At 44.8% G+C, this 13,148-nt stretch overlaps 1 non-coding gene across 1 annotated transcript; it reads right to left on the reverse strand.

The window, feature by feature from the left end:
• Positions 1 to 11,237: 11,237 nt before the first annotated feature.
• TRNAK-CUU (transfer RNA lysine (anticodon CUU)) lies at positions 11,238 to 11,310 on the reverse strand. Its single transcript has one exon. It is a non-coding gene; the product is annotated as a tRNA-Lys (tRNA).
• Positions 11,311 to 13,148: the final 1,838 nt, after the last annotated feature.

Consider the following 13,148-nt stretch of genomic DNA (forward strand, 5'->3'; position numbering starts at 1 on the left):
ATGAACAGTGCTGAGAGAATGATACATCAGAATTAGCCATTCAAATCGAATTGCCGAAAATATTATCCATATTTTCATTTCATATAACAGAGAGAGAGGAGCTTCCCATTTTGGTTGTTGTTCTCAAAAATATATCGCAATGCACGGGCCTAGATAGATACAGGAGGCAATGTAGGAAATATAACGCAATGCACGGGCCTAAAAAGATATAAGAGACAATGTACGAAATATAACGCAATGCACGGGCCTTGATAGATATAGGAGGCAAGGATTTAACGACTTCGGTACTTGGGTTTATCTTTAATATTTAAATAAATATAATTATTTTTAATTATTTTAATCGCCAGTAAATAACTTTAAAAATAGTTAAATCGTTTAAAATAAAGTTGTTCCTATTATCTTTCGAAACTTTGCTAATATTGACGTTTAAAGTGAAGGGTACCCCCTCTTGCCCGCTTTTTTCAAATTTTGGGGTATATATACGTTTCGTTTCCATTATAATAATAGATAAAAACGCATTCGCGTGAACCTTTGGTGGAAGCCCTGCCATTGAGAGGCTAGACGTTTCTCGTAACCCTAGCCGATCGCCGCGTATATCTTAAAACCAAATAATAGATAAAAACGCATTTGCGTGAACCGATGGTGGAAGCCCTGCCATTGGGAGGCTAGACGTTTCTCGTAACCCTAGCCGATCGCCGCGTATATCTTGGAACCAAACGATGACGGAGGAAAAGAAGCCAGAATGTACTGACTGGCGTCCATGTGGAATGGACAAAAGACCTGAAGATGGTGGTGCATTGAAGCTGGTGTCAATGTGGAATTGACGAAGAACAGAAGATGGTGGTGCATAGAACCTGGTGTCAATGTGGAATTGACGAAGAACAGAAGATGGTGGTGCATAGAAGCTGGTGTCAAGGTGAAATTGACGAAGAACAGAAGATGGTGGTGCTTAGAAGCTAGCAAGTACAGACTAGTGTCCATGTGGGATGGACAAAGACTAGCAGATTGTGGTCCTTAGAAGCCAGTTAGTAAAGACTTGTGTTGGTAGATGAATGGCCAAATTTCCGTGAAAAGCGAACGCGTTCCGGAAATCGGGTATTTGTTTGCTCCAATACGCAAACTGCGAACGCGGTCACGTGGGGTCTGACAGACACACAGACACACAGACACACAGACACGGCCGGTGTAATACCTCTCCGTGACATACGTCACTCGGAGAGGTAAAAATGGTTATCACGTATTGTGGAAAAGTTTTGAATTTTTACGCTACATCTGAGACCCCACAACACCTCTCCCGGGTGGGCTCGAACCACCAACCTTTCGGTTAACAGCCGAACGCGCTAACCAATGCGCCACGGAAGCCCAAAAATTAAATGATCGTCAGGTATTGTGGAAAAACTTTGACTTTTTACGTCACATCTGAGACCTCACTACACCGCTCCCGGGTGGGCTCGAACCACCAACCTTTTGAATAACAGCTGAGCACGCTAACCATTGCGCCACGGAAGCCCAAAAATAATATTGTCGTCAGGTATTGTGGAAAAACCTTGACTTTTTACGTCACATCTGAGACCTCACAACACCGCTCCCGGATAGGCTCGAACCACCAACCTTTCGGTTAACAGCCGAACGCGCTAACCTTTGCGCCACGGAAGCCCAAAAATGAAATGGCCGTCAGGTATTGTGGAAAAACTTTGAATTTTTACGTCACATCTGAGACCACACAACACCGCTCCCGGGTGGGCTCGAATCACCAACCTTTTGAATAACAGCTGAACGGGCTAACCATTGCGCCACGGAAGCCCAAAATTTATATGGTCGTCAGGTATTGTGGAAAAACTTTGACTTTTTACGTCACATCTGAGAAATCACAACACCGCTCCCGGATGGGCTCGTACCACCAACCTTTCGGTTAACAGCCGAACGCGCTAACCTTTGCGCCACGGAAGCCCAAAAATGAAATGGTCGTCAGGTATTGTGGAAAAACCTTGACTTTTTTCGTCACATCTGAGACCTCACAACACCGCTCCCGGGTGGGCTCGAATCACCAACCTTTAGAATAACAGCTGAACGCGCTAACCATTGCGCCACGGAAGCCCAAAATTTATATGGTCGTCAGGTATTTCAAAGTTCATTTCAAAGTTTCAAAGTTTATTTTGGCATAGTTAATACAAAAGCTCATTGTGGAATAACTTTGCTTTTTACGTTACATTTGAGATCCCACAACACCGCTCCCAGGTGAGCTCGAACCACCAACCTATTGGTTAACAGCCGAAAGCGCTAACCATTGAGCCACGGAAGCTCAGAAATAAAATGGTTATCACGTATTGTGGAAAAGTTTTGAATTTATACGCTACATCTGAGACTCCACAACACCTCTCCCGGGTGGGCTCGAACCACCAACCTTTCGGTTAACAGCCGAACGCGCTAACCAATGCGCCACGGAAGCCCAAAAATTAAATGATCGTCAGGTATTGTGGAAAAACTTTGACTTTTTACGTCACATCTGAGACCTCACAACCCCGCTCCCGGGTGGGCTCGAATCACCAACCTTTTGAATAACAGCTGAACGGGCTAACCATTGCGCCACGGAAGCTCAAAATTTATATGGTCGTCAGGTATTGTGGAAAAACTATGACATTTTACGTCACATCTGAGACCTCACAACACCGCTCCCGGATGGGCTCGTACCACCAACCTTTCGGTTAACAGCCGAACGCGCTAACCTTTGCGCCACGGAAGCCCAAAAATTAAATTTTCGTCAGGTATTGTGGAAAAACTCTGACATTTTACGTTACATCTGAGACGTCACAACACCGCTCCCGGGAGGGCTCAAACCACCAGTCTTTTGAATAGCAGCTGAATGCGCTAACCATTGCGCCACGGAAGCCCAAAAATTAAATGGTCGTCAGGTATTGTGGAAAAACCTTGACTTTTTACTTCGCATCTGAGACCCTACAACACCTCTCCAGGGTGGGCTCGAACCACCAACCTATTCGTTAACAGCCAAAAGCGCTAACCATTGAGCCACGGAAGCTCAGAAATTAAATGGTTGTCAGGTATTGTGGAAAACTTATGACTTTTTACGCTACATCTGAGACCCCACAACAACTCTCCCGGGTGGGCTCGAAATACCAACCTTTCGTTTAATAGCTGAACGTGCTAACCATTGCGCCACGGAAGCCCAAAAATTAAAAGTTCGTCAGGTATTGTGGAAAAACTCAGACATTTTACGTTACATCTGAGACGTCACAACACCGCTCCCGGGAGGGCTCAAAACACCAGTCTTTTGAATAGCAGCAGAACGCGCTAACCATTGCGCCACGGAAGCCCAAAAATTAAATGGTCGTCAGGTATTGTGGAAAATCCTTGACTTTTTACTTCACATCTGAGACGTCACAACACCGCTCCCGGATGGGCTCGAACCACCAACCTATTCGTTAACAGCCGAACGCGCTAACCATTGATCCACGGAAGCTCAGAAATTAAATGGTTGTCAGGTATTGCGGAAAAGTTACGACTTTTTACGCTACATCTGAGACCCCACAACACCTCTCCCGGGTGGGCTCGAACCACCAACCTTTCGATTAACAGCTGAACGTGCTAACCATCGCGCCACGGAAGCCCAAAAATTAAATGTTCGTCAGGTATTGTGGAAAAACTCAGACATTTTACGTTACATCTGAGACGTCACAACACCGCTCCCGGGAGGGCTCAAACCACCAGTCTTTTAAATAGCAGCTGAACGCGCTAACCATTGCTCCAAGGAAGCCCAAAAATTAAATGGTCGTCAGGTATTGTGGAAAAACCTTGACTTTTTACTTCACATCTGAGACCCTACAACACCTGTCCAGGGTGGGCTCGAACCACCAAATTATTCGTTAACAGCCAAACGCGCTAACCAATGCGCCACGGAAGCCCAAAAATTAAATGATCGTCATGTATTGTGGAAAAACTTTGACTTTTTACGTCACATCTGAGACCTCACAACACCGCTCGCGGGTGGGCTCGAACCACCAGTCTTTTGAATAACAGTTGAGCACGCTAACCATTGCGCCACGGAAGCCCAAAAATAATATTGTCGTCAGGTATTGTGGAAAAACCTTGACTTTTTACGTCACATCTGAGACCTCACAACACCGCTCCCGGGTGGGCTCAAACCACCAGCCTTATGAATAACAGCTGAGCACGCTAACCACTGCGCCACGGAAGCCCAAAAATAATATTGTCGTCAGGTATTGTGGAAAAACCTTGACTTTTTACGTCACATCTGAGACCTCACAACACCGCTCCCGGATAGGCTCGAACCACCAACCTTTCGGTTAACAGCCGAACGCGCTAACCTTTGCGCCACGGAAGCCCAAAAATGAAATGGCCGTCAGGTATTGTGGAAAAACTTTGAATTCTTACGTCACATCTGAGACCACACAACACCGCTCCCGGGTGGGCTCGAATCACCAACCTTTTGAATAACAGCTGAACGGGCTAACCATTGCGCCACGGAAGCCCAAAATTTATATGGTCGTCAGGTATTGTGGAAAAACTTTGACTTTTTACGTCACATCTGAGAAATCACAACACCGCTCCCGGATGGGCTCGTACCACCAACCTTTCGGTTAACAGCCGAACGCGCTAACCAATGCGCCACGGAAGCCCAAAAATGAAATGGTCGTCAGGTATTGTGGAAAAACCTTGACTTTTTTCGTCACATCTGAGACCTCACAACACCGCTCTAGGGTGGGCTCGAATCACCAACCTTTAGAATAACAGCTGAACGCGCTAACCATTGCGCCACGGAAGCCCAAAATTTATATGGTCGTCAGGTATTGTGGAAAAACTTTGACTTTTTACGTCACATCTGAGACCTCACAACACCGCTCCCGGATGGGCTCGTACCACCAACCTTTCGGTTAACAGCCGAACGCGCTAACCATTGCGCTACGGAAGCCCAAAAATTAAATGGTCGTCAGGTATTTCAAAGTTCATTTCAAAGTTTCAAAGTTTATTTTGGCATAGTTAATACAAAAGCTCATTGTGGAATAACTTTGCTTTTTACGTTACATTTGAGATCCCACAACACCGCTCCCAGGTGAGCTCGAACCACCAACCTATTGGTTAACAGCCGAAAGCGCTAACCATTGAGCCACGGAAGCTCAGAAATACAAGTTGGGAAAGCCAAAATATTACCTCTCCGAGTGGAGATGACTATCACTACCCCTTAAACAACCTAAATATATGCATCTATCGCTTTTTTTAATTCTTTGCAAGTGCAGGAATTCAATTTTAAAATAGTCAATTGTTCAAGCCTTTTCAATATCTCTCAATTGCTGGGGAAACTCTACTCTCTTGCTATACCTCAACCGTATTCTTAGTCTACCAGTATGATTTGTAACATTTGTCCATATCAAAGCTGAATCATACATCGCCACACAAAAAGCAAATGTCCCCAAAACATGGAAGCCACAACCCAATCACACATAAGCTAGGCTCGTACTTGTTCATCGCTTTCGATGATTTCACTAATATTAGCATTAACATTTTGTACATTATTGGGTTCCTTATTAATAGATATGCCTACGCCTACAGTACTTTCAATAGAACATTTATTTAATGCATTATCTTTCGTACGATCATGGCCAACTGGCCTCGTGGTAGGACCAACATTTTGCGTGCTAGAACCTGTTCCAGAAACAGCCTTTTTTCCGCGGCTAACGCTCTTCTCCTTTCATTTTCTCGTTTCCTAAATTCAGGATCTGACCTTTTTGCCCTCATTCTTTCCCTTGCCTTTCGTTTTCTGATTTCCTCTTTACTTAAATTATTATCTTCCTCCATTTACTTATTAATCAGTTAAATACTCACAAAGGTTAGCAAAATCAATCTCCTTAAATACTCACACAGGTTGGCAAAATCAATCTCCTTCAGTAATACGTAAGGCTTAATTATATTATTTGCCGAACAAAATTAATCGAGCAAATTTAACACTTAACTTCTTCCTTCGAAATTCTATCAAAGAATGAATCAACTATTTAAAAAAAGGTTTTTTTCGCGAATAGGGCGCTATCATACCAACAGCAATTCCGTCATATTTAAAAAATATACATTGCCAACACTTTTTTCAAATAAAGAATGATAAAAGTGCGTAAAAAAAGGTCTTTCACAAATAGGCCTAGGGGGCGTATAAACTAAACAGCAACAACGCTCTACAGCTACACTAATCTTACACAAACAAGGAGTACTATAAACCCACTACTGGAAGCGGTATTTTTATTCAAACGTAAAACAATTTCGCTTAAGCTTAACATCTCTAGACATCGGTAAAAATGTCTCTATCACTCCTAGACATTATAACTCAAATTCATCTGATTATGTTTTAACAAGGTTAAATCTAACTGGGAGTAAGATGAAAGGAGTAGAAGCTTATCTGTCTAAGGAAATATGAAATTTTATCTTAACAGTTCGTTAAATCATAAGTTTATAACGAAAAAACGCGGAAGGGGAAAACGAGCAGACAACTGCGATTTTTGGGGGTAGAAGGTTAAGAGCGCCATCTGTCGTCCGTGCCAAAGTTGAACTTCCACTCGAAACGCAATGAGAAAGTGGATAAAATAATGCCATCAGCTATTTAACTGCGTCGATATATTTAACGACTTGACCCATGACATGCCCATAACACTGGCTTCTATGAATCCTATTTATTCTTGGATGCTAGGAAACTTGGTAGACGTAACAGTCTGTACCAAGTACCCAAGCATCCTTCAATAAACGCCTGGCAACATTGTGGTACGCATGGTACAACTAAAAAATAGGATGTGTATCTATCTTTCCAGTCACTCCAAGTCGTTAAGCCCTCATTACAGAGGATTTGAAACACTATCGTAATTCCAAGTGTCTCGAATCTCTAAGTTCCTGTCCATTATGAACAGTGCTGAGAGAATGATACATCAGAAAGAGCCATTCAAATCGAATTGCCGAAAATATTATCCATATTTTCATTTCATATAACAGAGAGAGAGGAGCTTCCCATTTTGGTTGTTGTTCTCAAAAATATATCGCAATGCACGGGCCTAGATAGATACAGGAGGCAATGTAGGAAATATAACGCAATGCACGGGCCTAAAAAGATATAAGAGACAATGTACGAAATATAACGCAATGCACGGGCCTTGATAGATATAGGAGGCAAGGATTTAACGACTTCGGTACTTGGGTTTATCTTTAATATTTAAATAAATATAATTATTTTTAATTATTTTAATCGCCAGTAAATAACTTTAAAAATAGTTAAATCGTTTAAAATAAAGTTGTTCCAATTATCTTTCGAAACTTTGCTAATATTGACGTTTAAAGTGAAGGGTACCCCCTCTTGCCCGCTTTTTTCAAATTTTGGGGTATATATACGTTTCGTTTCCATTATAATAATAGATAAAAACGCATTCGCGTGAACCTTTGGTGGAAGCCCTGCCATTGGGAGGCTAGACGTTTCTCGTAACCCTAGCCGATCGCCGCGTATATCTTAAAACCAAATAATAGATAAAAACGCATTTGCGTGAACCGATGGTGGAAGCCCTGCCATTGGGAGGCTAGACGTTTCTCGTAACCCTAGCCGATCGCCGCTTATATCTTGGAACCAAACGATGACGGAGGAAAAGAAGCCAGAATGTACTGACTGGCGTCCATGTGGAATGGACAAAAGACCTGAAGATGGTGGTGCATTGAAGCTGGTGTCAATGTGGAATTGACGAAGAACAGAAGATGGTGGTGCATAGAACCTGGTGTCAATGTGGAATTGACGAAGAACAGAAGATGGTGGTGCTTAGAAGCTAGCAAGTACAGACTAGTGTCCATGTGGGATGGACAAAGACTAGCAGATTGTGGTCCTTAGAAGCCAGTTAGTAAAGACTTGTGTTGGTAGATGAATGGCCAAATTTCCGTGAACCGCGAACGCGTTCCGGAAATCGGGTATTTGTTTGCTCCAATACGCAAACTGCGAACGCGGTCACGTGGGGTCTGACAGACACACAGACACACAGACACACAGACACGGCCGGTGTAATACCTCTCCGTGACATACGTCACTCGGAGAGGTAAAAATGGTTATCACGTATTGTGGAAAAGTTTTGAATTTTTACGCTACATCTGAGACCCCACAACACCTCTCCCGGGTGGGCTCGAACCACCAACCTTTCGGTTAACAGCCGAACGCGCTAACCAATGCGCCACGGAAGCCCAAAAATTACATGATCGTCAGGTATTGTGGAAAAACTTTGACTTTTTACGTCACATCTGAGACCTCACTACACCGCTCCCGGGTGGGCTCGAACCACCAACCTTTTGAATAACAGCTGAGCACGCTAACCATTGCGCCACGGAAGCCCAAAAATAATATTGTCGTCAGGTATTGTGGAAAAACCTTGACTTTTTACGTCACATCTGAGACCTCACAACACCGCTCCCGGATAGGCTCGAACCACCAACCTTTCGGTTAACAGCCGAACGCGCTAACCTTTGCGCCACGGAAGCCCAAAAATGAAATGGCCGTCAGGTATTGTGGAAAAACTTTGAATTTTTACGTCACATCTGAGACCACACAACACCGCTCCCGGGTGGGCTCGAATCACCAACCTTTTGAATAACAGCTGAACGGGCTAACCATTGCGCCACGGAAGCCCAAAATTTATATGGTCGTCAGGTATTGTGGAAAAACTTTGACTTTTTACGTCACATCTGAGAAATCACAACACCGCTCCCGGATGGGCTCGTACCACCAACCTTTCGGTTAACAGCCGAACGCGCTAACCTTTGCGCCACGGAAGCCCAAAAATGAAATGGTCGTCAGGTATTGTGGAAAAACCTTGACTTTTTTCGTCACATCTGAGACCTCACAACACCGCTCCCGGGTGGGCTCGAATCACCAACCTTTAGAATAACAGCTGAACGCGCTAACCATTGCGCCACGGAAGCCCAAAATTTATATGGTCGTCAGGTATTGTGGAAAAACTTTGACTTTTTACGTCACATCTGAGACCTCACAACACCGCTCCCGGGAGGGCTCAAACCACCAGTCTTTTGAATAGCAGCTGAACGCGCTAACTATTGCGCCACGGAAGCCCAAAAATTAAATGGTCGTCAGGTTTTGTGGAAAAAACTTGACTATTTACTTCACATCTGAGACGTCACAACACCGCTCCCGGATGGGCTCGAACCACCAACCTATTCGTTAACAGCCGAACGCGCTAACCATTGAGCCAAGGAAGCTCAGAAATTAAATGGTTGTCAGGTATTGTGGAAAAGTTATGACTTTTTACGCTACATCTGAGACCCCACAACACCTCTCCCGGGTGGGCTCGAACCACCAACCTTTCGATTAACAGCTGAACGTGCTAACCATTGCGCCACGGAAGCCCAAAAATTAAATGTTCGTCAGGTATTGTGGAAAAACTCTGACATTTTACGTTACATCTGAGACGTCACAACACCGCTCCCGGGAGGATTCAAAACACCAGTCTTTTGAATAGCAGCTGAACGCGCTAACCATTGCGCCATGGAAGCCCAAAAAATAAATGGTCGTCAGGTATTGTGGAAAAACCTTGACTTTTTACTTCAAATCTGAGACGTCACAACACCTCTCCCGGATGGGCCCGAACCACCAACCTATTCGTTAACTGCCGAACGCGCTAACCATTGAGCCACGGAAGCTCAGAAATTAAATGGTTGTCAGGTATTTTTGAAAAGTTATGACTTTTTACGCTACATCTGAGACCCCACAATTCCTCTCCCGGGTGGGCACGAACCACCAACCTTTCGATTAACAGCTGAACGTGCTAACCATTGCGCCACGGAAACCCAAAAATTAAATGTTCGTCAGGTATTGTGGAAAAACTCTGACATTTTACGTTACATCTGAGACGTCACAACACCGCTCCCGGGAGGGTTCAAAACACCAGTCTTTTGAATAGCAGCTGAACGCGCTAACCATTGCGCCACGGAAGCCCAAAAATTAAATGGTCGTCAGGTATTGTGGAAAAACCTTGACTTATTACTTCACATCTGAGACGTCACAACACCGCTCCCGGATTTGCTCGAACCACCAACCTATTCGTTAACAGCCGAATGCGCTAACCATTGAGCCTCGGAAGCTCAGAAATTAAATGGTTGTCAGGTATTGTGGAAAAGTTATGACTTTTTACGCTACATCTGAGACCCCACAACACCTCTCCCGGGTGGGCTCGAACCACCAACCTTTCGATTAACAGCTGAACGTGCTAACCATTGCGCCACGGAAGCCCAAAAATTAAATGTTCGTCAGGTATTGTGGAAAAACTCTGACATTTTACGTTACATCTGAGACGTCACAACACCGCTCCCGGGAGGGCTCAAACCACCAGTCTTTTAATAGCAGCTGAACGCGCTAACCATTGCGCCACGGAAGCCCTAAAATTAAATGGTCGTCAGGTACTGTGGAAAAACCTTGACTTTTTACGTCACATCTGAGACGTCACAACACCGCTCCCGGGTGGGCTCGAACCACCAACCTTTCGGTTAACAACCGAACGCGCTAACAATTGCGCCACGGAAGCCCAAAAATTAAATTGTCGTCAGATATTGTGGAAAACCTTTGGCTTTCTACGTTACATTTGAGATCCCACAACACCGCTCCCGGGTAGGCTCGAACCACCAACCTATTGGTTAACAGCCGAACGCGCTAACCATTGAGCACGGAAGCTCAGAAATTAAATGATTGTCACGTATTGTGGAAAATGTTTGACTTTTTACGCTACATCTGAGACCCCACAACACCTCTCCCGCGTGGGCTCGAACCACCAACCTTTCGATTAACAGCTGAACGTGCTAACCATTGCGCCACGGAAGCCCAAAAATTAAACGTTCGTCAGGTATTGTGGAAAAACTCTGGCATTTTACGTTACATCTGAGACGTCACAACACCGCTTCCGGGAGGGCTCAAACCACCAGTCTTTGAATAGCAGCTGAACGCGCTAACCATTGCGCCACGGAATCCCAAAAATTAAATGTTCGTCAGGTATTGAGGAAAAACCTTGACTTTTTACGTAACATCTGAGACCTCACAACACCGCTCCCGGATGGGCTCGAGCCACCAACCTTTCGGTTAACAGCCGAACGCACTAACCTTTGCGCCACGGAAGCCCAAAAATTAAATGGTCGTCAGGTATTGTGGAAAAACTTTGACTTTTTACCTCACATCTGAGACCTCACAACACCGCTCCCGGATGGGCTCGAACCACCAAACTTTCGGTTAAGAGCCGAACGCGCTAACCATTGAGCAACGGAAGCTCTGAAATTAAATGGTCGTCAGGTATTGTGGAAAAACTTTGACTTTTTACGTAACATCTGAGACCTCATAGCACCGCTCTCGGGTGTGCTTGAACCACCAACCTTTCCGTTAACAGCCGAAGGCGCTAACCATTGCGCCACGGAAGCCCAAAAATTAAATGTTCACAGGTATTGTGGAAAAACTCGGACTTTTTACGTTACATTTCAGACCTCACAACACCGCTCCCGGATAGGCTCGAACCACCAACCTTTCGGTTAACAGCCGAACGCGCTAACCATTGCGCCACGGAAGCCCAAAAATTAAATGTTCACAGGTATTGGGGAAAAACTCTGACTTTTTACGTTACATCTGAGACCTCACAAAACGCTCCCGGATGGGCTCGAACCACCAAACTTTCGGTTAAAAGCCGAACGCGCTAACCATTGCGCCACGGTAGCCCAGAAATTAAATGATCGTCAGGTATTGTGGAAAAACCTTGACTTATTACGTCACATCTGAGACCTCACAACACCGCTCCCGGGTGGGCTCGAACCACCAACTTTTTGAATGACAGCTGAGCGCGCTAACCCTTGCGCCACCGAAGCCCAAAATTTAAATGGTCGTCAGGTATTTCGGAAAAACTTTGACTTTTTACGTCACATCTGAGACCTCACAACAACGCTCCTGAGTGGGCTAGAACCACCAACCTTTTGAATAACAGCTAAGAGCGCTAACCATTTCGCCACGGAAGCCCAAAAAATACATTGTCGTCAGGTATTGTGGAAAAAACTTGACTTTTTACGTTACTTCTGAGAGATCACATAACGCTCCCGGATGGGCTCGAACCACCAACCTTTCTGTTAACAGCCGAACGCGCTAACCATTGAGCCACGGAAGCTCAGAAATTAAATGGTTGTCAGGTATTGTGGAAAAGTTATGACTTTATACGCTACATCTGAGACCCCACAACACCTCTCCCGGGTGGGCTCGAACCACCAACCTTTCGATTAACAGCTGAAAGCGCTAACCATTGCGCCACGGAAGCCCAAAAATTAAATGTTCGTCAGGTATTGCGGAAAAACTCTGACATTTTACGTTACATCTGAGACGTCACGACACCGCTCCCGGGAGGGCTCAAACCACCAGTCCTTTGAATAGCAGCTGAACGCGCTAACCTTTGCGCCACGGAAGCCCAAAAATTAAATGGTCGTCAGGTATTGTGGAAAAACCTTGACTTTTTACTTCACATCTGAGACGTCACAACACCGCTCCCGGACGGGCTCGAACCACCAACCTATTCGTTAACAGCCGAACGCGCTAACCATTGATCCACGGAAGCTCAGAAACTAAATGGTTGTCAGGTATTGTGGAAAAGTTACGACTTTTTACGCTACATCTGAGACCCCCCAACACCTCTCCCGGGTGGGCTCGAACCACCAACCTTTTTATTAACAGCTGAACGTGCTAACCATTGCGCCACGGAAGCCCAAAAATTAAATGTTCGTCAGGAATTGTGGAAAAACTCAGACATTTTACGCTATATCTGAGACGTCACAACACCGCTCCCGGGAGGGCTCAAACCACCAGTCTTTTGAAAAGCAGCTGAACGCGCTAACCATTGCTCCACGGAAGCCCAAAAATTAAATGTTCGTCAGGTATTGTGGAAAAACCTTGACTTTTTACTTCACATCTGAGACCCTACAACACCTCTCCAGGATTGGCTCGAACCATCAACCTATTCGTTAACAGCCAAACGCGCTAACCATTGAGCCACGGAAGCTCAGAAATTAAATGGTTGTCAGGAATTGTGGAAAAGTTATGACTTTTTACGCTACATCTGAGACCCCACAACACCTCT

The sequence above is a fragment of the Phalangium opilio genome, unplaced genomic scaffold (assembly GCF_054372755.1).
Source record: "Phalangium opilio isolate 3A_F unplaced genomic scaffold, DU_Popi_V2 ptg001865l_1, whole genome shotgun sequence".
NCBI lineage: Eukaryota > Metazoa > Arthropoda > Arachnida > Opiliones > Phalangiidae > Phalangium > Phalangium opilio.